Source organism: Quercus robur, chromosome 5 (assembly GCF_932294415.1).
Source record: "Quercus robur chromosome 5, dhQueRobu3.1, whole genome shotgun sequence".
Classification (NCBI taxonomy): domain Eukaryota; kingdom Viridiplantae; phylum Streptophyta; class Magnoliopsida; order Fagales; family Fagaceae; genus Quercus; species Quercus robur.
Window position 1 is genome coordinate 55,354,326 of NC_065538.1, and position 26,813 is coordinate 55,381,138.

The 26,813-nt window shown below is 36.8% G+C and overlaps 1 pseudogene; it reads left to right on the top strand.

Annotated features, from left to right (window-relative positions):
• The first annotated feature begins 13,994 nt into the window (after positions 1 to 13,994).
• Positions 13,995 to 24,832, top strand: LOC126729118 (subtilisin-like protease SBT5.6; annotated as a pseudogene).
• The last annotated feature ends 1,981 nt before the right edge of the window (positions 24,833 to 26,813 follow it).

Consider the following 26,813-nt stretch of genomic DNA (forward strand, 5'->3'; position numbering starts at 1 on the left):
CCATCCTATGAGAAAATTAACATGGCAAAATCTTAAAAATGGAACCTAAGGAACAGTACCTAAGTATTGTACCTAAGTCTTGCTCTATTGCAAAATGGTATGGTATAATAGATAAAATAGTTTTTGAGATGGTAAAATGAGATATTTTCTAAATACCAGATGCTAATACTCAAGTGCTCTTAGAGCACTAGCATTTGTGAATAAAAAAAAAAAAGTCTATTTTGCATTCTCAAAACCTACTTTATTTATTTTACCATCTCATTTTACAACTTATCCAACATCTCAGTTTCTATTTTTACATAAAACTCATTAAAATAATATAAACTATACCAACGAATAATATAAAATATTCGATTTCTCTCTCTTCTCTCTTTCCTCTACCTTTTTGTCCCTTTTTCCTCATTAAAATATTTTTTTTTGGTTTACTTCCTTGTGAAAATGAGATACTTTCTAAATACCAAATGCTAATGCTCAAGTGCTCTTAGAGCACTAGCATTTGAGAATACAAAAAAGTGTATATTTTACATTCTCAAAACTTACTTTTTCTATTTTACTATCTCATTTTACAACTTATCTAACATTTCAGTTTTTATTTTTACATAAAACTCATTAAAATAATATAAACTATACCAACAAATAATAGAAAATATTTTATTTCTCTCTCTTCTCTCTTTCCTCTACCTTTTTGTCCCTCATTAAAATATATATTTTTTTGTTTACATCCTTGTGAAAAGTTGTTTCTCATTTTCATAGTTGGTATAAAAAAGTAAAAACCCACCCCTGGATGTGGGTGGGTTTTGGTTTATTGGTTGCTAAAATAGCAATTAAGGGATTTTTACACCCAATGCTAGTTCTCTTAGAGTATCAATATCCGGTTTTAAAAAATTATTTCATTTTACCATCTCAAAAACTACTTTATCTATTATACCATACGATTTTATAATACATCCAACATCCCAACTTTTATTTTACCATACAATACATCAAAATAATATAAATTATACAATAAAATAATATAAAATTATCTACATTCCTCTCTTTAATTTCTGTCACTCTAACACTCCCTCAACCACACCACGACCAACTATCTCTCTCAACCACACCTCCACACAACAACCACCGTGACCCCAAACCTACCACCCAGCAAATACCTAGCCACAAACCCAGCCATAACCCAGCCACATGTCACTCTGTCACTTTGTCTCTGTGTCTCTTTTGTTGTCGCTTTCTTTTTCAAGATCCCCTTGGATGAAGAAACACATTCATTGGATGAAGAAACAGCCAAGAAAGTTTTCCAACAGGTCAAATAAACACCATTGATTCTTGCTTTTTTGGTTCCACTTTCACGGGCTAGAAATTCGTGTTTTTTTTTTTTTTGGTTAAAGGGAAATACAATAAAAGAAAACTAAGAAACTAAAGACAACTCAGGACAACGCCTGGCCACACCAACCCCAGACAGGTCAGATTCAACAATAGCAATCATATCCTCAGGAGGATTATCCATTACAATGAAACTCTGGTCTTGATCTGTGCCTTTCCTCGCTAGGTAGTCCGCACTTCCATTGGCTTCTCGATAACAATGATTTATCCTGATTTGAGGGATCATGGATATCAGCTTCCTGCAATCCTCAATGATAGGTAACAACGAGTTATTAGTGTAGTTGGAGTTCTATAACATGTCCACAATAGACTTCGCATCCAACTCAATCTCCACCATAACCAGATTTCGATCAATGCAGAGCATCAAACCATCCCGAATCGCCCACAGCTCAGCCATTAAACTCGATGCTATGCCAATTTTTCTGGAAAAACCCACTATCCATCTGCCAGTCCAGTCCCGAATAACACCGCCTCCACCAGCTAGACCCGAGTTTCCCAAAGAAGAACCATCGGTATTTAACTTCATCCACCCCTATTCAAGTTTGTTCCAATGGACTTGTTTTAACACCGTGTTTTGTATATTTGAATGCTTATGGGTTTTTTCTTTCATAGGTTGAGTTCTAATTCATCAGGGACGAAGCCAAAACTTTCATAAATTAAAATAGATAAAGTGGTTTTTTTAGATGCTAAAAGCTAAAAAATTTAGCTCAATAAATGTGAATGCTCTAAACAGTGACTCATGACAATCAAAATAATCACAAACTTAAAGAAATTTTCTTTTAAATTATATATATATATATATATATATATATATATATATATATATATATAATTCCATAGTTACAATGTGGAATGAGGATTGAACCCTAAATATTTCAGTAGGAAACATAAGATGGTGTTAGTTGAGCTACAATGCTTTTCTTAATAATAATAATAATAAAAAAAAAAAAAGAAGTTATTGACCAAACATAAAAGCATCTTATGCAACCATTCAATTATTCTTATATAAATTTAAAAACAATAAATTTCTTTTATGTAAATCATTTTTGCACCATTTATAGATATAAATTACAAGAAAATCAATGCATTTATCCATTAATACATAGCTTTTAATTAATATATTAACATAAATGAAAATTTTAGATTTAAATGAGGTGTAAACGTGTAATGTTAAATGAAGAGAATTTTCCTTCATTTTCAAGGAATTTGTCACTTGGCAAAACCTTAGACCACTGTGGCTAAGGTTCCTGCTCATATATATTAAATGTGTAGTGAGAGATGATGGGGTAGTATATATATGTATTGAACTATATATGGACATTCTAGATTTTCCTTAGGAAAAAAAAACTTGTTTATTTAACAAATGAGTAAGCTCAAACCTATAGGTTTAGGCTCAACTACTAAACAAGTAATTGAACTAAAACATAATAAGATGTTTGTGAACAAACTCATGAGTATAAGGCCATCCATGTGAAAATATAAAATTGTATATGTTTATATGTTTACATGTTTACAAATATACTTATATAGATTTAAGATTTTTATAAATTATTGTTTTTTGTAATTTATAGACAATATATAAACAAATAACTTCATAGTGTTATCATTCTCAAAAAAAAAAAAAAAAAATCATAGTGTTATAACAGTAAAGGTTAGTGAATCTAATTTTATAAATTTATCACGTCTTGGCATTTAATTAAGTAAAAATATATATATAATTTCAACTATAATTTAGTTATTTTTTTTAGCATATATTTGTGAAAAAGTATAAAATTTTAGTATATATGAAAAATAACTAGTTTTTCAAGTAGTTTGTGATCAAGCTTAAACTTGTTTGACAATAAAATGAATAAAGCTTAAATATGTAATCTACTTATGTGATAAAATCAAGCTTGGTTTATACTTGAAATAAAATTAAATTAATCCATCTTAATCTTTCAATAATTGGTTAGACTCGTTTATAACCCTAGTGAAAGATGTAAAATTTCATCTCTAACCATTCAAGCTGCCTCAAGCCCTAAGGTTTCTAGAATTGCCTTACCCTACTGTATATTTTCAACTTGAATGCTGGTTGTGCTCGATCTCTCTGTCGTCCTAAAATAGACAAAGAGCTTTCCTTTCGAAGTTGACCTAAAAAGTATTGGAGTTTCTAAAAATGTAACCATTTATTCATTTAACTTCTTATATTAAGTTTGAATTGACCTTTTAAAAAAATGAACTGACTTTTTTCATTGCAAACATAAAAAATATTACTATACTATTTTGTTTCATTAATACGCTTGCAATTTTGTAGACTTCCATTTGTTTTGGGACAAAGGGATTGTAAAGTGTCATCATATTGGAGTTAGGATTCTAAATTAATTTTTGTCTTAATTGCAGAAAACCGCCCAAAATTGTGTGGGTACTTGCAGTTTTTGCTTTCTTTAACTATGAAAACTTGCAATTATGATTCTCAATTGTAACAACCTTTGCAAATTACACCTCCTAACATGATTGATTGTTAAAATTATAACAGTTACGTCCAAGTCATATGACAATCAAAATTGAATTATTCATTTTTCACTTGCAGGCTTTTCTTTTTCTTCTAAATTGCATTTTTTTCCCCTTCTTCTTTTAAATTGCAGCTAGTTAATATACTAAAAATTGAATTCTTTTTTTGTCCATAAACACCTCGTCCGCACAAACTATAATCTTTGGCACTCCAAAAACCTCCTCGAAATTTTTGATGCATTGAACCTCATTGAAAAAAAAAAAAAAAAAAAACTTAGTGGTTTCAATTTCTCAACACTCTCTTTAGGATCATAAGACGAGTGGCTAAAGAAACATAGTTTTTTAATATGCTTAACAAAGAAAGGCATGTAGTTTTCTCACGATGGATAGTGTAGTAGCCTCAAAACTCTTCAAAAAATCGTGCAAAAAAAAAAAAAAAAAAAAAAAAAAAAAAAAAAAAAAAAGACATGCAGCCTTGCTCAAGCAAGCCTCAAGTAAGAGACATACGAACTCTTGAACAGTTTATTGTTTTTGAAAGTTCAAAAACGTGTACAAAAACACTTTTGAACGTTTAGACCCCCAAAAACCAACTTAACCAACCCAAGCAATATGTCAAACAACTAGTGTGCGGAAACTTAACATATGCTATAATATGGAATTGATTAAACAACTATCTAAGCCACAACAAAATAAACCACAGCAGATAATGTAAAGGCAGAGATAGAGAGGAAGGAAGATGCAAACACAGAGATAACACCAGATATGTTATCGAAGAGGAAACCGAAGACCTCGGCGAAAAACCTCTCCGCCGCCCTCCAAGCGGTAATCAATCCACTAGAAAATACAGTTGGGATACAAGGACAGCAATAGACCCTCCAAGCCTAATCTACCCAATGCACCTAAGCCCTCCAAGCTTCTTGCTCCAACGAGGTTGCGCCGAACCTTTTTATTTTCTAGCTTTCCGGATTCCGCTACTACACCGTAGCATCAACCAATGAATATTGGCTCCTTCCTAACTGCTTCCCAGAACTCCAAACGTCTGTCTCACAGAGATGATAATGGTGAGAACCAGGTTTGGTATAATGCCTCTCAAGGATTTGACAATGGAGAGGAAGAGAGTGAGGGAATTTGATGAGACTCTAAGGTAGAGATTGTGGGTGAAACAATTTGGTTTTTCTTTAGGGTTTCTCTCTCAAAATTCTCTCTGGAAGCTCTCTTTCAATTGTGGGTTAAAAGGGTATTTATACTGGAGTGAAGAGGAATGCGAAACGTCAGGTTTTTCCAAAACAGGGGTGGCTCGCGGCTTGACCTCGCGGCTTAACTAAGTCGCGAGATCCAGTCGCGAGTTAACCGTATGGCCAGTTGTCCTGTTTTGTCATGTAGTGCTCCAGCTAGCATGACTGTTCATCTTCCAGCATGCTTGGCACGTGTGCATCTTCTGGCGGGTTGAAGCCGCGAGTCCACCCGCGAGTCCCAGCCGCGACACTCTGTTTTCTTGCACACTCTTGAGCAATCTTCACACTATCTCACTCACTACCCTTACAACAATCCCACCTAAATACAGGGTTACTAAATGCTGAATTACAAGCAAATTTGGCACGGAATAAAGCCAATTAGATGGTTGAATAAATTCAACCTTACAATCTCCCCCTTTAGCTATTCCGTGACAAAACCCTAAAACAGACTCTAGACTTAACATGTGAGTTGGGAACAGTTGATCAAAACTCACTCACACCTAACTCTAGAAGCTGTGAAGCACTTGAATCATATGAACATAAACTCCTGAAACACAACAATACACCATGATCATTGTAAGCAGAAAATTATAAATGCATATGAAACAGGCAATATGAGATCAAGCATAAGATGGAGTTAACAAACAAACCATAGCTTGATCAACCAAGTGAACACCACAAGGTAGTGATCACAGTGCTCATTCACACTTGGAATGAACACAAGGACATACAAGTTAACAAGCACAAGGCAAGACTCTTGTATGCTCAACACTCAACCAATGCATAGCACACAAGGCATATGCATCTAGGAACAATCCTACAAGGGCACAAGAGTGACAGTACAACAATCATAATGCAGAACATTTAGATTAAAGTACTGATTTCAACATAGCACAAAGGCTGCACTTAAGCATGGTACATACCATAAAGCCTACAAACCTATGCATAAAACATAAACCCTAAAAGCTTACAAAAGCATATGGGTACAAACCAACAAAAACCTGAATAACATCATCAAACATATATTAAAGTTTAAACCAAGAGTATATGAAAAGAGTTAGAAACAGTTATACACCAAAACACAGTGTATCTAAAACCATAAAAACACTAAAATACCCAAATCATAAACATATATAACCACATTACTCCCCCTCAACTAATTACTCCCCCTTAAGAGCTGCTTTTCTGCTTCTCAATCATCAATGAACTTTCTCCCCCTTTTTGACATGGAATGGCCAAAGGGTCACTTGTCATGCTGAGTTGTGAAGCTATCAAGTGTAGCAGCCAAGACATCAATCTGGTCTTGCATGGCTCTCATCCTGTCAGAATGCTCAGTTTGGACTGCCCTGATCCCATCAAGCCTTTCCAGAATGATCTGGAAAGCATCTGGAGGTGTGTCTGCAGAGGTTGAAGCTCTGTGTCTTTTGCCACTTCTCCTAGGTGTTGAAGTTGATGCAAGTCCAGCTGCTTCTGCTTCAGTCTCCATTGGAGCAGCCTCTCCTTCATCACCTTCATCTTCTTCTCCTGGAAGCCTGACACTTATCCTTTTGCAGGTGAGCTTGTTGATTGCAGAGGGTGTAGACATGGGACTGATGTCTTGAGGGATTGGAACACCTTTATTCCTAAAAATCCTCATAAGCAAACTTGGAAAGATCAATTTAGGCCTAGAGGTTGTTCTAGTCTCATCCACAATGGTGTCATAAATGTGGGAACTTATGTCTATGAAGTTCTTTTCTTTGAGATCCATCAGAAAGACTGCTCTAGCACAGTTGATTGTAGTCAATTTCCTAATGGGATAGAGGTTAAACATCATGATTATGGTAAGGCACCTCATGTCCACTGGAAAGGCAGTGGTATTCAAACATTTCCCTTCTCTCTGCCCACCTATCCTTTGTTGAATTGTTTCAATGGACACACTCCTATCCTTGTAATTGATAAATTCTTCATCATCTAATCCTTCAAGCCCTAATGCATCATCTATGACATGAGCATCTAAGACAAATTCTTTACCCCTCACCCAGCAACGCAATTCATTATCCTTTATCACAGCATTTGAGTAAAATTCCCTAATTAAGGGTTCACACACAACAGGGAAACCACCCAAAAGCTTTTCCCATCCTCTTCCTTCAAAACAACTGGGAATAAAAGTTTGCCTTAAGTCCTCCAAATCCACAAATCTCTCTTGAATGATTCCTGCATTCAAGAAGTTATCCTTGTATCTCTCAAAGTGGTGAACAGACCTAAACAATCTAGAATCCATCTTTAATCTCTTGTCAGCCTTCTTGGCAGTAGATTTCTTCTTCTGTGGTGAGGGAGCCATCTGTGAACAATCAGAAAAGGCCACAACAACATATAGCAATATATGTGCAGAACCAGTCAGAACCATGTAGTAAACAGAGAGAGATATCAACCAAACAAATGAACTTCAAAAACTTAAACAGCAACCTATTTAGTTCAAACATATGGATAAACCAAGCCTAGGATAGGAAACACATGAACAACATGGTGAAACTATCCTGAAGGCAGATAAATGACATTGAGGCAGATAATGGAAAAATGATATGACACTCAAACAATATATTGATCCAAACAGAAGCTACCCACAGAGAGACACACTTGAACATGCAAATCTAGCACAGGAAAACTCACAACCTCAGAACGAACCAATAGAAATCACTCAACAGCTCAAAGATCAGATTGAAATAAAATAAACACTTAGCTAAGCACAAGATGAAGAGCAATAAGCAAATGACAATCATTTAACACAAACTATAGCAACAGCATCCACAAGCTAAGCAAGAACAAGAAGCAGAGACCGAAACACAAACCCATTTCAAAAACACAATCATATGCGAAAAATCAAGGGTAAAAGCACAAAATCAAGAAGAAAAGAGTGAAAAACAGAAAACCCATACCTGTAACTTGACGATTTTGAGCTACAAGAGTGCAACACAAGGGATTGGAAAAGGGAGCACGGAGTGTTTGGGAGGGAGAGAGTTTAGAAAGAAGATGAACAGTCACAAAAATTCGAGGGAAAAAACTGAAAAAGTTTAAAAACTGCTCCTGTTTCTGCAAAACACGCGATTTTCGCGACTGGATTAAGTCGCCACACAGTCGCCAGCTCAAGCCGCCAAAGCACTCAAGAACAAAATTTTGAAAAATTTTTCTAAGTGTTTTTCGCGACTGGAAGGTCTACCCGCGAGTGAGTCGCGAGCTGAGTCGCGAAAATCTCTGAGTGAATCTCTCGACTGGACCTTCCACTCGCGAACAAGTCGCCAAAACTGACCAGCGAAGATGCGACTGAGGCTCGCGACTTGACATAACCGCGACTGAGCCGCCAAAACAGGGCAAAACTGTATTTTTGAAATTTTCAAATTTTTCCAACAAAACACTTTCCAAAAACACTTAAAACACTCAAAAATCTTTTTGTGCTTGAATTAACAAAGATTGAGCATGTGAAAACACATTTTATCAAGTACAATCACACAAATGAATATGGCATTTATCGAACATAAACTTGTGTGTTGTGTGTGGATATCAACAATGAGATAGTCCTTTGTCTAATGTGAAGCTTCAATGATCAATTCAACCAAGGCATACACAATTAGCACTAGATCATGTGACCAATCTCAATTATAGAAATATGAATATATGACTTCCCACACAACTTGATAACATAACTTGGAGCTTTTCATTTGACTCCACTTTCAATCATAACATTTGATCTTTAAGATCTTTTTGAGACAATCATCTCTCATTGTGAGAGGGATATGTAACATTTCTCTTTGAAGAACAGGCCTTTGGCCTTTTTAAATGAAATTTCACTTTTAATATAAGGTCGCTTACCCTTTTTCCTAGTCAAATACTAGAATGTGCGACAGGCTTTTGCAGCTCAATATCTCTTTTCATTTTGGAGATTTACATTTGGTGAGCTCTTTTTAGCAAAAAAATAAAAAGTGGGAAGAGATATAGACACAAGTCTATGCATGTTTCAAGATCAACATAACCATTCACTAATCATTCATGACAAGTTTGAAGATCTATTTACAACAATCACATAGATTTCAAGATTTTTCCCATAGTGATATGAGTGCATGAAAACAAGCAATGCTCGAAAATGCACAAAGCCATTAGCACAAAGGTACAAAGCAAAACGAGTTTTAAGACAAAAACTCAACAAAGTCAATCAAGCTTTTTGATTTTCAAATTTTTATGTAATTTTTTGGATTTTTGACTCAAGAAACAAAAAGATTGATAAAACACAATTAAGAAATATTCACAAACAAACAACCAAAATCAAAAACAACACGCATACCACACAAACATAGTCACAAAGCATAGGAAGTATTAATGCATGGACATGTTGTAATGCTTATGCATGAGTACCCCTTTTCACCCACACGTCACTTGCGTTTGGGGTGATTTCCTTAAAGGATTGGGTACGGGAGTTAGGGCTTTCAAACCTTCGTGAGAAGCTTTCCAAGCAGTTGGTGAATGCACCAATCATCTTCATCACGTTCATCATTCCGGGATCTCCATTTTGCTCTCTAGGTTGATCACCTGCCCAAGTTCTCCTATCAATTCTTGGTCCTCCTGACCTTTGAGGAGTTGCACTGTTCTTTGCTCTCAACTTTTGGCAATTTGGTCGAGTGTGCCCTTGAAGTCCGCAATAATGGCACACATACATTCCTCTAGGACCTCTTTGTGATCGTGGACGTGACTTGGCACGAGATTCAGACCTCCCCACAGACTGATTCCAATGATTCAGCATCCGTTGGTCCACCACATTCTTCTTCTCCTCCACCTCGAGCTTCACACCAGTAGGGTCAGCTACAACTGGATCTTTGGCTTTGACAAACTTCACTTCTTTGGTGACATTTCCAGTTGAACTACTTCCTCCGGTATATCCCAGTCCGGATTTGTCTGAGAAGCTCTTTTGAGAAGATATAACATCATCTAGCTTCTTGGTGGTGACCCTCTCTATTTTTGCATTTGCTTGCACAATCTCATTCTCAAGAAATCTCACTTTAGTGTAAGCTTCGGACAGCTCACCATTCAGAGTTTCAATCTCACATTTGGCCTCCCTATACCGGATTAGGAGACTTTTGTAGTCTTCCTCAACCTTCTTCATCTTTCTCACAGCAGCCTTGGCCACCCTTGTGTATTCACCCGACTTCTCCAAGAGTGAGTTATAATTCTCTTGAAGAGTTGCTGTGCTTTCTTCTTCTTCAGCTTCTGACTCTTCAACAATTCCTAGTGAGTCATCATCACTATGTTCTCCAAGGTCTTGAACAAGCAAATTCAATTCATCCGAAGACTCAACATGAGCAATAGTCATGAAAGCTGAATAGTTTCCTTCTCCATCACAGCTCTCTTCAGATTCTGAGTCGGACGAGTCTGAATCACTCAAGGTCGTGGCATACACCTTGCCTTTCGATTTCAAATAATTAGGACATTCCTTCTTGAAGTGTCCATGCCCGTTGCATTCAAAACAAGTGACTCCTTGTGTGGATTGGGATTCTTTTCCATCTTTCCTTTGGAAATCCCTCTTCTCCCTTCCAGAATTTTAGAATTTTCTCTTATCATCAAATTTTCCATTGTTTTTGAATTTCAAAAACTTTCTGAAATTTTTAACAAGATAGGCTACATCTTTGTCCACCATATCTTCTCCCGATGAGCCTTGATCTTCCACCTTCTCATTAGTGGTCTTTAGAGCAAGGGATTTACTCTTCCGTTGATTTGGCAGCGACATCTCATAGGTCTGTAGAGAACCCACCAGCTCCTGTACCTTGATGTCGTCAAGATCCTTGCTCTCTTCAATAGCTGTCACCTTAGCACGGAAACTTTCCGGCAATGATCGAAGGATCTTCCTCACAATCTTTGAGTCCTCCATCTTCTCCCCCAAGTTAAACTTATTGACAACCACTTCATTTAACTTCCCATAGAAAGAGTCGAAAGACTCATCCTCACTCATCTTGAGCTCCTCAAACCGAGTGGTTAGCATTTGTAACTTGGTATCTTTTACTTTCTTCGTGCCTTCATAGGTTGTTTCCAGAATCTCCCATGCAACTTTGGCAATGGTAATGTGAGAAATCCTGTGAAATTCATCTGGAGACACACCACAGAAAATAGCATTTAGTGCTTTACTGTTAGCATTAGATGCAGCAAGTGCTGCCTTATCCCATGTGGATTTGGCTGCCTCAGGTTTGGTCCAACCCATCTCAACAGCATCCCACACGGATTCATCAATAGAGCATAGAAAAGCTCTCATACGAACCTTCCAAAACGCATAATTACTTCCATCAAAATATGGAGGTGCATTAAGGGATTGAGACCTATCCATCTCAAAAAGGGAGTCAAGGATCACACAATGGTAATGAAACCAAACAGCTGTGTACCTGCTCTGATACCAATTGAAAGTTCAAAAACGTGTACAAAAACACTTTTGAACGTTTAGACCCCCAAAAACCAACTTAACCAACCCAAGCAATATGTCAAACAACTAGTGTGTGGAAACTTAACATATGCTATAATATGGAATTGATTAAACAACTATCTAAGCCACAACAAAATAAACCACAGCAGATAATGTAAAGGCAGAGATAGAGAGGAAGGAAGATGCAAACACAGAGATAACACCAGATATGTTATCGAAGAGGAAACCGAAGACCTCGGCGAAAAACCTCTCCGCCGCCCTCCAAGCGGTAATCAATCCACTAGAAAATACAGTTGGGATACAAGGATAGCAATAGACCCTCCAAGCCTAATCTACCCAATGCACCTAAGCCCTCCAAGCTTCTTGCTCCAACGAGGTTGCGCCGAACCTTTTTATTTTCTAGCTTTCTGGATTCCGCTACTACACCGTAGCATCAACCAATGAATATTGGCTCCTTCCTAACTGCTTCCCAGAACTCCAAACGTCTGTCTCACAGAGATGATAATGGTGAGAACCAGGTTTGGTATAATGCCTCTCAAGGATTTGACAATGGAGAGGAAGAGAGTGAGGGAATTTGATGAGACTCTAAGGTAGAGATTGTGGGTGAAACAATCTGGTTTTTCTTTAGGGTTTCTCTCTCAAAATTCTCTCTGGAAGCTCTCTTTCAATTGTGGGTTAAAAGGGTATTTATACTGGAGTGAAGAGGAATGCGAAACGTCAGGTTTTTCCAAAACAGGGGTGGCTCGCGGCTTGACTAAGTCGCGAGATCCAGTTGCGAGTTAACCGTATGGCCAGTTGTCCTGTTTTGTCCTGTAGTGCTCCAGCTAGCATGACTGTTCATCTTCCAGCATGCTTGCACGTGTGCATCTTCTGGCGGGTTGAAGCCGCAAGTCCACCCGCGAGTCCCAGCCACGACACTCTGTTTTCTTGCACACTCTTGAGCAATCTTCACACTATCTCACTCACTACCCTTACAACAATCCCACCTAAATACAGGGTTACTAAATGCTGAATTACAAGCAAATTTGGCACGGAATAAAGCCAATTAGATGGTTGAATAAATTCAACCTTACAGTTTTGCATAAGCATGTTTACTTATTAGCTTGAGCAAGTCTTTGCATTTGCTCGAGTGAGTTTCTTCAAACAATATTTCTTTGAGTAGCTTCACTAATCTTAATAGATTTATGAAAACTACATAAAATAAAATCTTGAATTGCATTACAATTAAAAGTCATGGAATTGACCAGTACTAAAATCTTAACAATTTGTTCGTTAGAAGGCATGTGGAGATTTTTTCAATTGAAGTTTCACAATTAAATTTCTTCATTTATTTTAAAAGAGATGATATTCAGATCCTTCCCATGAAAATTTCAAAAGTGAATTTGTTCATTTTAATAGTGAAGGACTTTTTTCAAATCATAATTTCAAAAATGAATTTGTCAATTAACTTGAAGATAGTTGCCAAGATCTTTATAACTCATTGATATTGTCTAGTCTCCTTTATGAGGAGAACTAAGATTTGAATCCCCCTCTCCCATTTATTTTTTTGGATATATATATATATATTTTTTTTTTTTTAACTTGCGATTTGGAGGACATTAGACTTCCTCTAGTTCTTCTTGGTCAAGCCAAATGATTCCCTATAGAATCAGGGGTGGAGGAGCTTAAATTGAAGTAGGACACTCTAAGGACTATTGTGAGTAATCTGCCCATCCGAAGCAAAGGACGACCATAATCAACAGCATTTTTTATTTTTAAGATATCTTTGGAGTTCTTCCTCTTTCAGCCGGCAACAGAATGTCTTTGTTGTCGACTCATCGACTTCATGCCATATAACGCTACTGAGTAATACAATGTATATGTATCACAGGGGTCTTGATGGGGCTATATCATCGTAGGCACAACACATACATTGAAACACCAGTGCCCGAACCGCTCAACTTCTACCAAACATAATATGAAGCGATATGAGAACTTTTACTGCCAAAGCACACCCTGCATTGGCATGAAGTAAAATATTATTGATAAGTAAATAAATGGCTTTACACATATTGCTCACCAATTATAGTATGCTGCTAGTATTATTCAAAATATTGCACGACTTCTATTGGTTAATCTAGTTTTAAATGTTCATGGCCCAGTACATTGTAGTCAGACTCCTCTCAAGATAAAAGTAAACGGATAGGATATTATTCAGCGAAAAAAAAGGGACAGGATATTAATAGTTCTCTGGTAGGGAAGCTTAAGCTTATACATCGTCTACAGTATTCATCAGACATCAAATATCAAGGTCTCCCTACTCTACTACTAATTCTAAAAGTGGGACAAATTCATTTTGGAGAGAAAACTTTGTTCTTTGAAGGATAAGATTCCCTAAACATATTATATAAATACTTATTATGAGTTTAAAATACTATACTACCCCCATATTATTAGCATTTTAATTAGCAACAATGAAGAGAATCCCCATTATATTCATCATCCTCCTCCTTCTCCTACCTCTCTTATTTATTTATTTATTTAACAAATCGTTTTGTTTTGTTTGTTTTTTAAGATTCATTATTCTACCAAATGGTTTTTTTTTTTACACCATGTATTTTTGGCCACCACAGATTTACATAGTGTACTTTGGAGAGCACAGTGGAGGAAAAACATTGAACGAGATAGAAGACAACCATCATTCATATTTGCTCTCTGTAAAAAGGAATGAGGTAGAAGCTAGAGCCTCGCTTATTTACAGTTACAGGCATAGCATCAATGGCTTCGCAGCAATGCTCACACCTGTAGAAGCCTCCAAACTATCTAGTAATAAACAAAAACATCACATGGGTTTGTTTCCAATCATTAATCTCTTATATATATATATATATATATATATATCTAATATTGAAACAATGGTTTTGAACAGAATTGAAGGAAGTAGTATCGGTATATCAAAGCAACCCAAGATAGTATTCTTTGCACACTACAAGGTCATGGGAGTTTTTAGGCTTAGAACAGGGAGAGACAACCAATAAAGGATTCCTGGAGAGGAGGAGACTTATTGTCACAAGCTAGATATGGCAAAGATGTTATAGTGGGGCTATTGGATACTGGTATGTACCAATTTCGATTCAAACTAATATTTATACAGTTTTGGTCATGTTAACACTACCATCCAGCTAGTTTAGTAACCCATTTGTGTGTATGATATATAAGTATAACCACATGTGGATGTGGGCAATAGAGATATACTAGCTTGTGATGTGTGCGTTTCTCAAAAAAAAAAAAAAAGCTTGTGATGTGTGTGGTTTTGATCAGGTGTGTGGCCACAATCAAAGAGCTTCAGCGATGAAGGGATGGGGCCTATCCCAAAATCATGGAAGGGAATATGCCAAACCGGAGTTGCCTTTAGCTCATCCCATTGTAATAGGAGAGTGAGTCCTTTAAAAGGTTAGGAGCATGCAGGTTAATTTGATTTCTTCTTGATATGGCCATGCTTGTTTGTGTGTTTTTTGCTTTTTAATTTTTCTTTTATTATTATCTTACTTTGGAATTATCTACCTATTTATAACTTTTTTTATTTAGACAACCTGTGTTGAGGATTTTGCCTTTTTGGGTGTTCTACGATAATGTTTATGCATGGGCATCTTTAGCATTAAAGCCATTAATTGGGAAGCAATAGACTTTGAATTTTCTTTCATGGACAAACATGTCTTTCCTCTTTTATGACTATGAGGAGTGATATATATAAATATAAGTAAAACTAACTTATTGGTTGGATCATATTTTTCTTAGCTATATACTATAGTTTGCACTATGCATCCATAACCTAGCGAACCCCATAGAGGAGGGTATCGCTTTGAAGCACATTGAGAGTAAGAAGCTTTAGAAAAAGTTATGCAATCTTGGTTTTCTTTCCTCTTTATGTTGAAAGTCATTACTCATTACTCATTATGCAATTAAATAGTAAAGTAAGTTACTCATAATCTTGAGTGAAGCTTGCTTTTCTTTCATTAGTTAATTAACTTACTTTGAAAATAGGCACGAACAAGACCTCAACTAACTCAAAAATGATTTTCTCCGAATGAAATGGATCAATGTCATGTTTCAAATTAAAACTCATAAATTTCAAGGCAAAATTCAATGTTATATATGTTACACACTATACATTTATTGAGAATGTTATTACTTCAAGGGAATTAATATTATGAAATACAGTAAAATGTATTACTTTGAGTGAGTCAAGACCTTAGAGTTTAGATTATTTTATAATTTGTAACTCTATTCATTGTCATCATCTAAATTTATTTAAGATTAATACTAATTCATATATTCTATTATAAAACTGATTATAATTCATTTAACATTTTCTCAGAAAGCTCATTAGTGCTCGATATTACCTTAAGAGTTACAAGAAATTCTATGACCCTTTAAACAGAAGTGAGGATTATCGATCACTCCGTGACAAAGACGGCCATGGAACACACACTGCCTCAATAATTGGAGGTCGAAGGGTCCCTAGCTAACATCTCAGCCATCGGCAGCTTTGCTCATGGCACTGCCTCTGGTGGAACACCACTCGTCCACCTTGCCATTTACAAAGTATGCTGGCCGAAATCAGGTGAGAAGTGCACATGCTCTGACGCAGACAAGTTGGTAGCCATTGATGATGCCATAGCTGATTGTATTAATTAAGCATTTCAATTGGGACTGAATATCCTCTTCCTTATATTGAGGATAGTATTGCATTTGGAGCACTCCATGCTACAAAGAAAAACATTGTGGTGTCATGTTCTGTAGGCAACTCTGGCCCAGAACCTTCAACTTTATACCACTCGGCTCCATGGTTATCACGGTTGGTGTGCTAGTAGTGTTGACCGTGAGTTTGTCTCTCCTGTTGTGCTTGGAAATGGCATGAGAATTAAGATCAGGACTTATATAAGATATGAAAATTTCTAGCAAATTAAAAAATATATTATTGACGCATTATTTTAGTTCATAATTAAACTTTGAAAAGTCAGTACTAAGTCATTTTATTTTCTTGATCAATATTAAGGATCCATTTGGATACAACTTATTTTTGCTGAAAATTGAAAATATTATAGCAAAATAATTTTTAAATGTGTGAATAATGCCGTAAGACCCATTTTTAATAAAAAAGTAGCTGAAAAGTGAAGTTTATGGGACCTGTGAACAGTGCATGGGTGCACTGTTCACGAGAGAATAGTCAAAAGTTGTGGCTTAAAAAAAAAAAAAAAGAGAGAGAGAGAGAGAAAACGCGCAAGTGCTAAACGCATACGCCAATAAGTTGGATCCAAACGGGCAATAAGTATTGCACCCTATGCAATTACCCCCTCTCCACTTTTATATATATATATATATATACCACTTTTACTTTTTTACTTTTCCTTACTTTTTTTATTTAATGGTTGAAATTAAAAGTTATCTTTTTCAACTCTCAATCTTAGTCATTAAGAGCTATTGCATTAGATGCAAGGCCGTGATCTCAATCCTTATCTTCATGCTATTATAATCGGTGACAAAACATGAAAGAATTTGACAAAGTCTAAGTGCATTGCATTCCATTATGATAACAATGTTATAGAAGGACTAACTTAATACACTTATAAATTTTTGAAAACTAAAAATGGATTGTTCAAATTTCAGGAATTAAATAATCACTTCGACCAATATTAAGGGACCAATTGTATATTTTCACTAGTAATGTATGATGTCTTTTGGAGGTTTATATCGCTACAATTTTCATTGATCAATTAATGAAACATGTATTAATACGTTCTTTTTCTTTTTCTGTTGTTGGGTCTCTTAAATGATTTATACACCTTGGATTGGTTTCACAATTTTGTTTTTAATTATTGCTAGGGCCAAACTGTGACTCCATACATGCTGGAGGAAAAGCTGCACCCGTTAGTTTACGCAGGAGATATATATAGCTAACCCATACCATATGTGACCAAAGACGACTTAAGGTAATGTCTCTCTCTAGCTTCGGCTTTAGTTTTATTTGAATACAAAGACAGATTTTTCATTTTAGTTAATAACTTGTTTTACAGGCAATGCCTTCCTGGTTCTCTTTTGTTAATAATCGTGGTAATTCCACTTCAGAGAAGCTAAAGGAAATTACAAATGGCTGATGTGTATTCAGTTCTGGATTGATTGCATCAATAGGCGCAAGGTTGAAGACGATTGAATTTGGGGATGACCGTTGGTTTTAAATCCAGATGCAACGCACCGTTTCACTTATGTAATATAAGAAGCGACACACCGTTTTGTATGTGTTTGTTATTTAAGCTTCAGGAGCTAGAATGGTGTCGTTTAAAAGAATGAACCAGCCCTTCAAATATAATGGCGCGAAACCTGTGTCAGTTTGAAGTTAGTTAGCTTTCCTGAATTCACGGAGCTGATCCGTATGATCAGGATCAATTCTGTTACTCTATACCTTAGGCAAATTATAGTATATATATGATTGTACTCTCAGATTATGAATTAAGGAAGAAAATCTATTTTTCTCATTCTCTTCTCTCTCTCTCTCTCTCTCTCTCTCTCTCTCTTTTCTTCTCTCTTTTCTGTTACATCTTTCTCTGAATATTTTCTCTTCACACAAACAGATATTAATCTTAGTCAAGATTACTCTCTAACACTGAGATTGTGCTTTACAATCCATTAAGAAAATCTTCATGGTATCAGAGCCTGAGATTCCTGTACAGAACTCAACAATGGCAGCCACAAATTCAACAGCTGCATCGTCTTATTCCACAGGTGCAAACTCATCAACATTTGCTGGTCCTTCAATAAATGTGATGAATCAACCACTTCTCCTTCTCTCGAATATGTCAAATATGATGACAGTCAAGTTGGATAATACCAACTATATCGTGTGGAAACATCAAATTACAATGATTCTAGAAACTTATTCTCTGTATGAAGTGCTTGAAGAGCCACAATTGGCTCCAGAGAAGTTTCTTAAGGATCTTAATGGAGCTTACACTGCAGTTGTGAATCCAGAATTTACAATCTGGAGGTCTAAAGAGAAGGCCCTACTAACTTTCATCAGCTCCACTCTCTCACCTTCAATTTTGTCTCTCACTGTTGGATGTACTTCTGCATTGGAAGTTTGGAAGGTTCTAGAAAATAGGTTCTCTTCAATCTCTAGGTCTCATGTGATGAACCTAAAGGGAGAGCTTCATAACCTCAAGAAAGGTGCTGATTTTGTGGATGCCTTTCTGAGGAAAATCAAAGTTGTGAGGGATAAGCTACTGGCAGTTGGAGTTATTTTGGATGATGAGGAGTTACTTCATATAACACTCAAGGGTTTACCAAAGGAATACAATGCTTTCAGGTCAGCAATAAGGACCAGGAGCACACCATTAAGCTTTGATGAATTGTCAACTATGCTCAATGGAGAGGAAGAATCACTAAATGAAGGGTTAGATACTAAAGATTCAATGTTTGCACTAGCTGCTACTGCTACTCCAAGGCCTGGTGGTAACTTCAATCAGTTAGGTGGTAATTTCAATCATTCAGGTGGTAATTTCAATCAAAATAATAGAGGGAGAGGCAGAGGAAGTTATAACAATAGAGGTGGAAGAGGAGGAAGAAATGCAGGTAATCACTCACCTCATTATAGTCAATTCACTCCCTTCCAATCTCATCAGTCAAGCTCTTCTGCTCCAAGATCAGACAGGCCTATGTGCCAAATCTGTCACAAGCTTGGTCATACAGCTCTAGACTGTTACCACAGGATGGACTATGCCTATCAAGGCAAGCATCCCCCAACCAAACTTGCTGCTATGGCCACAGCATCCAATGCTTGCCTTGCACAAGAGCAGCCATGGCTTGCAGACAGTGCTGCAACTGATCATGTGACTGCTAATCTTAACCAGCTCAATTTTCCTCAGCCATATGGAGGTCAGGATCATCTCACAGTGGGAAATGGGCAGAACCTACCAATTACTCACATAGGTAATTCTCTAATTCCTTCATCTTACTCCAATCTTCACCTACATAATGTCCTTAGAGTCCCTTCTATTTCCTCAAATCTTGCTTCTGTCCATAAAATCTGTCAAGATAACAATTGCTGGTGTTATTTTGATAAAAACATTCTGTCCATTCAGGCTTTGGCCACGGGGAAGGTCCTATACCAAGGCAAGAGTGAAGATGGAGTTTACCCCATCTATCCTCATAGAGCTTCACAACTTCATTTGTCTTCCAATCTCTGTAATCAAGGTTCCAAAGTTTGTAACAATGTGTCTAAGTCTGTTGCTTTCAATAAGTCACTGTGGCACATGAGACTTGGTCATCCACATGATCAAGTTCTCAAATATGTGTTTCCTAATGATAGGTCTGTCATAAATAAGTGTACAAATCTAGTTCAAACTTGTACTCATTGTTTGTATGGCAAAATGCACAATTTACCTTTTCCTAAGTCTCATTTTGTTGCCTTATCTCCTTTTGAACTTGTGCATTCTGATGTATGGGGTCCTGCCCCTGTCACATCTGTCAATGGTTTTCGATATTATGTGATTTTTGTTGATCATTTTACAAGATTCACCTGGTTATATCCTCTTAAATACAAATCTGAAGTGTTTTCCAAGTTTATGCTATTCAAGGCCTTTGTTGAAACTCAATTCTCTACCAAAATAAGAACCCTCAGGTCTGATGGAGGTGGAGAATATACTTCTACTGAGTTTAAGTCTTTTCTGTCCCAACATGGCATCATCCACCAGCTCTCTTGTCCATACACACCTCAACAGAATGGCCTTGTTGAAAGGAAATATAGGCACCTAATTGAAACCACAATCACTCTTCTATCTCAAGCTTCTATGTCCACTTCCTTTTGGTCCTATGCTCTTCTTACTGCCACTTTCTTGATAAACTTGCTTCCCACTTCTGTTCTAAATTTTGTGTCTCCCTGGTCTAAGTTGAATGCTACTTCCCAAAACCTATCACAACTCAAGGTATTTGGTTGTGCTTGTTACCCTCATCTTAGACCTTATTCTAGTCATAAGCTTGATCACAGAACCAAGGAGTGTATTTTCCTTGGTTACTCCATCAGTTCTAAAGGATACTTGTGTCTTGATCCTTCCTCTCATCACATATATACCTCTAGGCATGTTCTATTTAATGAAGCCAAGTTTCCTTCCTCTAAACCTACACCTCCCATTTGTCAATCTGATTCCCCAGTTTCTACTATTTCCAATTCTCTCTGGTTATCCAATCTTCTCTATCTCCATGCCTCTAATCAACCTTCCCTATTAGGTCCATATAATCCCCTTACCACTCCCCCACCACAAGCTTCCCTTAGTCCTAATGCAGCTGAGGTTCTTCTTTCCCAATCCTTTGCTCCTATAGTCAACCCAAATTCTGCCTCTATTCTACCTGATACCTTCACCTCCACTCCTCCCTCCACTGATACAGATGTGTCTATACCTGTCCCTTCACCTGTTCCATCCTCTATCCCATCTGTATCCACTGCTCCCACTGTTCCTGTCCCACATCCAATGCAGACAAGGTCCAAAAGTGGTATTGTTAAGCCTAATCCTAAGCTTTGTTATAAGGCTGTGCTGGATTACACACATACTGAGCCACCCTCTTACAGAATTGCCTCCAAGCATCCAGTTTGGTGTGAAGCTATGGATGCAGAATTTCAAGCCTTACAGAGGCAACAGACCTGGTCCTTGGTCCCTGCTCCCCCACATGCTAATCTAGTGGGTTGTAAGTGGGTGTTTAAGATCAAACTTCATAGTGATGGTACTATTGCTCGCTATAAAGCAAGACTAGTTGCAAAAGGCTTTCATCAACAAGCTGGTATTGATTTCTCAGAAACATTCAGTCCAGTGGTCAAACCTGCTACTGTGAGACTTGTTCTTGCCATTGCTGTCAGTTGTAATTGGCCATTAAAACAGCTGGATGTCTCAAATGCTTTCCTCCATGGCCATCTCAAGGAAGATGTCTACATGCAGCAACCTCCAGGATACATTGATGCAGCTCATCCTACACATGTCTGCAAGTTACACAAATCCCTTTATGGTCTCAAACAAGCACCAAGGGCTTGGTTTGAGAGATTCACTTTTCACTTGATTCATCTGGGATTTCAAGCTTCCTTTGCTGACAGTTCCTTGTTCATCTTTCAATCCAAGAGTTCTATCATCTACCTCCTTCTTTATGTAGATGATATAATTCTCACAGGGAACAATTCCAAACATGTTGCTTCTCTTGTTGCTGCTCTCAGTACTGTCTTTGAGCTTAAGGATCTTGGTGATTTAAACTATTTTTTGGGTGTCCAGATTTCTAGAACTCCAGCTGGTCTTCATCTTACACAGACTAAGTATGCTTCTGAGATACTCCATCGTTTTCACATGGAAAATTCAAAACCCACAAAGACCCCTTGCTGTCCTTCTACATGATTACTTCCTCATGATGGTGTTGCCCTTTCTGACCCCACTGAGTATAGAAGCCTAGTTGGAGCACTCTAGTATCTGACTTTCACACGCCCAGACCTTGCTTTCAGTGTACATCAACTATGCCAGTTCATGTGCAATCCTACAACTATTCATCTTGAAGCCGCTAAGAGGGTTCTCAGATACCTTCGTGGCACGCTTTATCATGGCATCTCCTTCTCCCCTGGTCCTTTAACTCTCACAGCCTTCTCAGATGCAGACTGGGCTGGCGATCCTTATGATCGTCGTTCTACCACAGGCCTCCTAGTGTTTCTTGGTTCTTCTCCCATTTCTTGGTCATCCAAGAAACAGACTACTGTTGCTCGTTCTTCCACGGAGGCAGAGTATCGTGCCTTGGTTACTACTGCTGCAGAAATGTCTTGGCTACGTATTCTCTTCAGAGAATTGAGAATTTTTCTCTCTCATGTTCCTGTCCTTTGGTGTGATAATGCTTCCGCCATTGCTCTCTCTGCAAACCCTGTGTTTCACTCACGCACAAAACACATCGAAGTGGACTACCACTATGTTCGTGAGAAGGTGTTGCGTCGTGACTTGTGTGTGCGTTTTGTCTCAGGCAAGGACAACCTTGCTGACATTTTTACCAAACCATTGCCGTCTCCATCTTTTCTTCTTCAATGGCGCAAACTTCTGTTGGACACCTCCCCCAAAAGTTTGAGGGGGGATGTTAATAATCGTGGTAATTCCACTTCAGAGAAGCTAAAGGAAATTACAAATGGCTGATGTGTATTCAGTTCTGGATTGATTGCATCAATAGGCGCAAGGTTGAAGACGATTGAATTTGGGGATGACCGTTGGTTTTAAATCCAGATGCAACGCATCGTTTCACTTATGTAATATAAGAAGCGACGCACCGTTTTGTATGTGTTTGTTATTTAAGCTTCAGGAGCTAGAATGGTGTCGTTTAAAAGAATGAACCAGCCCTTCAAATATAATGGCGCGAAACCTGTGTCGGTTTGAAGTTAGTTAGCTTTCCTGAATTCACGGAGCTGATCCGTATGATCAGGATCAATTCTGTTACTCTATACCTTAGGCAGATTATAGTATATATATGATTGTACTCTCAGATTATGAATTAAGGAAGAAAATCTATTTTTCTCATTCTCTTCTCTCTCTCTCTCTCTCTCTCTTTTCTTCTCTCTTTTCTGTTACATCTTTCTCTGAATATTTTCTCTTCACACAAACAGATATTAATCTTAGTCAAGATTACTCTCTAACACTGAGATTGTGCTTTACAATCCATTAAGAAAATCTTCATCTTTCACCCCAGAAAGCCAAGGGAAAGATAGTGTTGTGCATGAAAGGCAGTGGGACAAGAATTGGAAAAGGCATAGAAGTGAAAAGAGCTGGTAGTGCTGGTTTTATACTTGGAAACAGTCCAACAATTGGAGCTGAGTTAGCATGTGATGCTCATGTGCTTCCTGCCACCGCATGCAGTGACTTATGACCATGCAATGAAAATTTATCAATACACCAACTCTACCAAGAATCCAATCGCAAGTGTCATACCTGGGAAAACCTTAATACATACCAAGCCAGCACCTGTCATAGCCGCTTTAACAAGTAGAGGTCCTAATGTTATTGAGCCTAATATTCTCAAGGTAGATAAAAAAATTTCAACCATATTGTTTATTTTCTTTGATATCAAAGTCCCCCTTGGTTTTTTACTAGCATACAGATTTAGCATAACTAAATCCATACAATATGGATTTAATTTTCGTACCTTCAATTATTGGTTTGCTTCGCAGCCTGACATCACAGCTCCAGGACTGAATATTCTGGCAGCATGGTGCATGGAGCGAGGCCAATCCTCCTACAATGTTGCCACATCAAGATCACCAAATTGTTAAGTACAATATACTCTCTGGAACTTCAATGGCTTGCCCTCGTGTCTGCTGCAGCTGCACTTCTCATAGCAATTCGCCCTACTTGGAGTAGTGCTGCAATAAGATCTGCCCTCATGACAACAGGTATAAATGTGAGAATATGTTACTACATTTCCTGAATTGGGTAAATGAAAGCGTTAGTCTTTTTTATTTAAAGTATTTGAAATTGATCTATTTCATAAATAGATTAAATTTAAAAACTGCTATAATATTTAAAATTTTATATGATTTAGCACTCTGTACCAAATTATCCAAAAAATTTAATCTTAAACACGAAATGGACTTTGTAATCCCTATATTATATATGTATGTCTTAATTAAGCTCTAGTTGTAAGTACTTTAGTTTCCTTGCTATGGCTCACATATTCTAATGTTTCACATTTATACTTCGCAGCTGGGTTAAAAAACAACTTGGGTTTGCCTTTGAGTGATGAATCTGGCAATGTAGCTACACCATTTGCATATGGGTCTGGCCACTTGCGCCCCACAAAAGCAGTAGACCCTGGTCTAGTATATGATGCCTCATATACAGATCTACCTTCTCTACTTATGCAGCACTGGTAGTTCACTCCAGAGAGTTGACCCAAAATTCAAGTGTCCAAAAGCACTACCAACTGCATTCAACCTCAACTACCCATCCATAGCAATCCACAGACTCAGTGGCACCGTGATAGTTAATACTTAATTGGACAGTCACAAACGTTGGTCCTGGCAAGAGTGTGTTTCTTTGCTGCCAGACCGCCCATGGGATTCTCCATTAAGGCCTCCCCTAGTGTTTTGTCCTTTGATCATGTTGGACAGAAGAGGAGCTTCATAATCACTTTTAAGGCAATAACTCAAATGCTCAGCAAGCCTGATCATAAGCATGAGTGTGCTTTTGGGAGGTATACTTGGACTGATGGACAGCGTTTTGTAAGAAGTTCAATGGCAGTGTCTTTAGCTTAAATATAATCTCTTGGTGATTAAATATTTATCCTATGTGTTTTACTTTTATATAGTTTGATAGTTTTTGGGTCAAATTATAGGAGAATAGATTAGAAAAATGGTGCTATATATTTATAAGCAAAGTATTTGTAAATGGCTTGTGACAGTAAGAAATGTCACAGGCTTGTTCTACATTTTGGAGGACTCTTTTTTTGGGTAAGCAATTGCTACTATTTAAGATATTTTGAGTAAATAGAAATTTATGATATAATTGAGAAGACATTGCTTTAAATGCTTTATCAGGTCTCAGTTAGTGAATTAAATTCAATACCTAAAGAAATAACAGGCCCTCATTACATTTTGCAAACTTTAACACAATTCTGGACCCCGAGAAGAAGACCCCAAAAGATAAGGCCGAGCACTTAATGCGGGCAGTGGGCACATTTTGCAAACTGAATGAACTTTTTATGGCTTTGCCTAAGGCTTCAAATGGGATCGAGCCTCCTCTTCCAAAGATCTCTATTAATCTTTAATAAAACACATTTTATCTCCAATTAGCCAATATTTGTCCTCAAAGCATGAAAAATTACAAAAATTACAAAAAAAAAAAAAAAAAAAAAAGGAATGAAAGAAGAATGGAGAAGATAATGTGTGATTTTTTTATTTTATTTTTTATTTTAGAGCCAAATAAGTGCCACCTGATATTGTTTGATCTGGTTTTGGGAGAGGTGTGGCCGTATGTGTAGGGCTGTACTGGATGTGGGCTTCGTTATGCTTGGGCCTAGCTATGACACTGGATTGCTGTTGTCTTGCACTTATTCTTTATTGCCCATAAGGAATAAATAGGATGATATCAGGAACCCGCCGATTTATAGAATTATGGTAATGTTTGGTATAGTAGTTTAACAATGTGTTTTCAGTTTTTAAATAACATTACATGTATTTTTACACACTTTTTCATCTACATGTATTTCTAAAAGATATAAACAACGTTACTAGAACAACATTACCAAACAATCCCTAATAACTAGAATAAAAAGAATTCATGTGTACATCAATAGCAATTGATTTATAAAATGTACTATTATAGCTTCCTTGACTGTAAATTATTTCCTTTTAAAATAAATCATAAAATTATTTAATAGTCTCAACTTGCATAAATAAAGATGAATTTATCAAATTACTCAATGAATTGGTTAAAGAACACAATACAACTAAATGAAATGCTATCTATTGGATTTGGTTGAGAAACTATTCTTTTTTGTTTGAGAAATTATATGGACATAACAAAATTTTACAACATTTTCACAACATCCTTATTACAAATTATAATAGATCTCAATCTAATATTTTATTTTAATCTATGAGGGTCTAATCCATTAGTTGTTGTGAAAATGTTGTGTACTTGGCACAACTTCTTTTGTTTTTGATAAAACCTATACTACAATACTATTATTGGTTTCCAAGAGCTACTACTATAGGTTCTATCAAAGTACTACTATAAGTGTTGCTTTGATGAGAGAGATTTTTGTTTATGTTTTTGAGAGAAAACGAGCCAAAAGTATAGCCCACACAGAGAAATGTTTATGAGTGACGCTACAATTTTTATTGGTTATAAATTGATATATCATTAATTACAATAAAAAAAATTCAAACATGCATTTCTCAGATGGTTGGAATCCACTCATTCTTATCTATAGCCACATCAGTTTTTATGCTTTAAGCAGTAAAATTTGTAACAACTTTAACATTTCTATTAATTATTTTATTTATTTATTATCTTTTGACTTATATGTGAGACTCTAATGGTTAAAATTTTGGGTCTTTTCCACTTGGGGGCCTTTTTGTCTAATGGTAGTTGGGCTAGCCTTGCACTAGATGGTGTTAGTTGAAACACAAGATTCTTTTAAGTAATTGACCAAACTTAAAAAGCATCTTTTTTTCTTTTTCTTTTTCTTTTTTTTTTTTTGGAGAAAAACTTAAAAAGCATCTTGGGGGCATG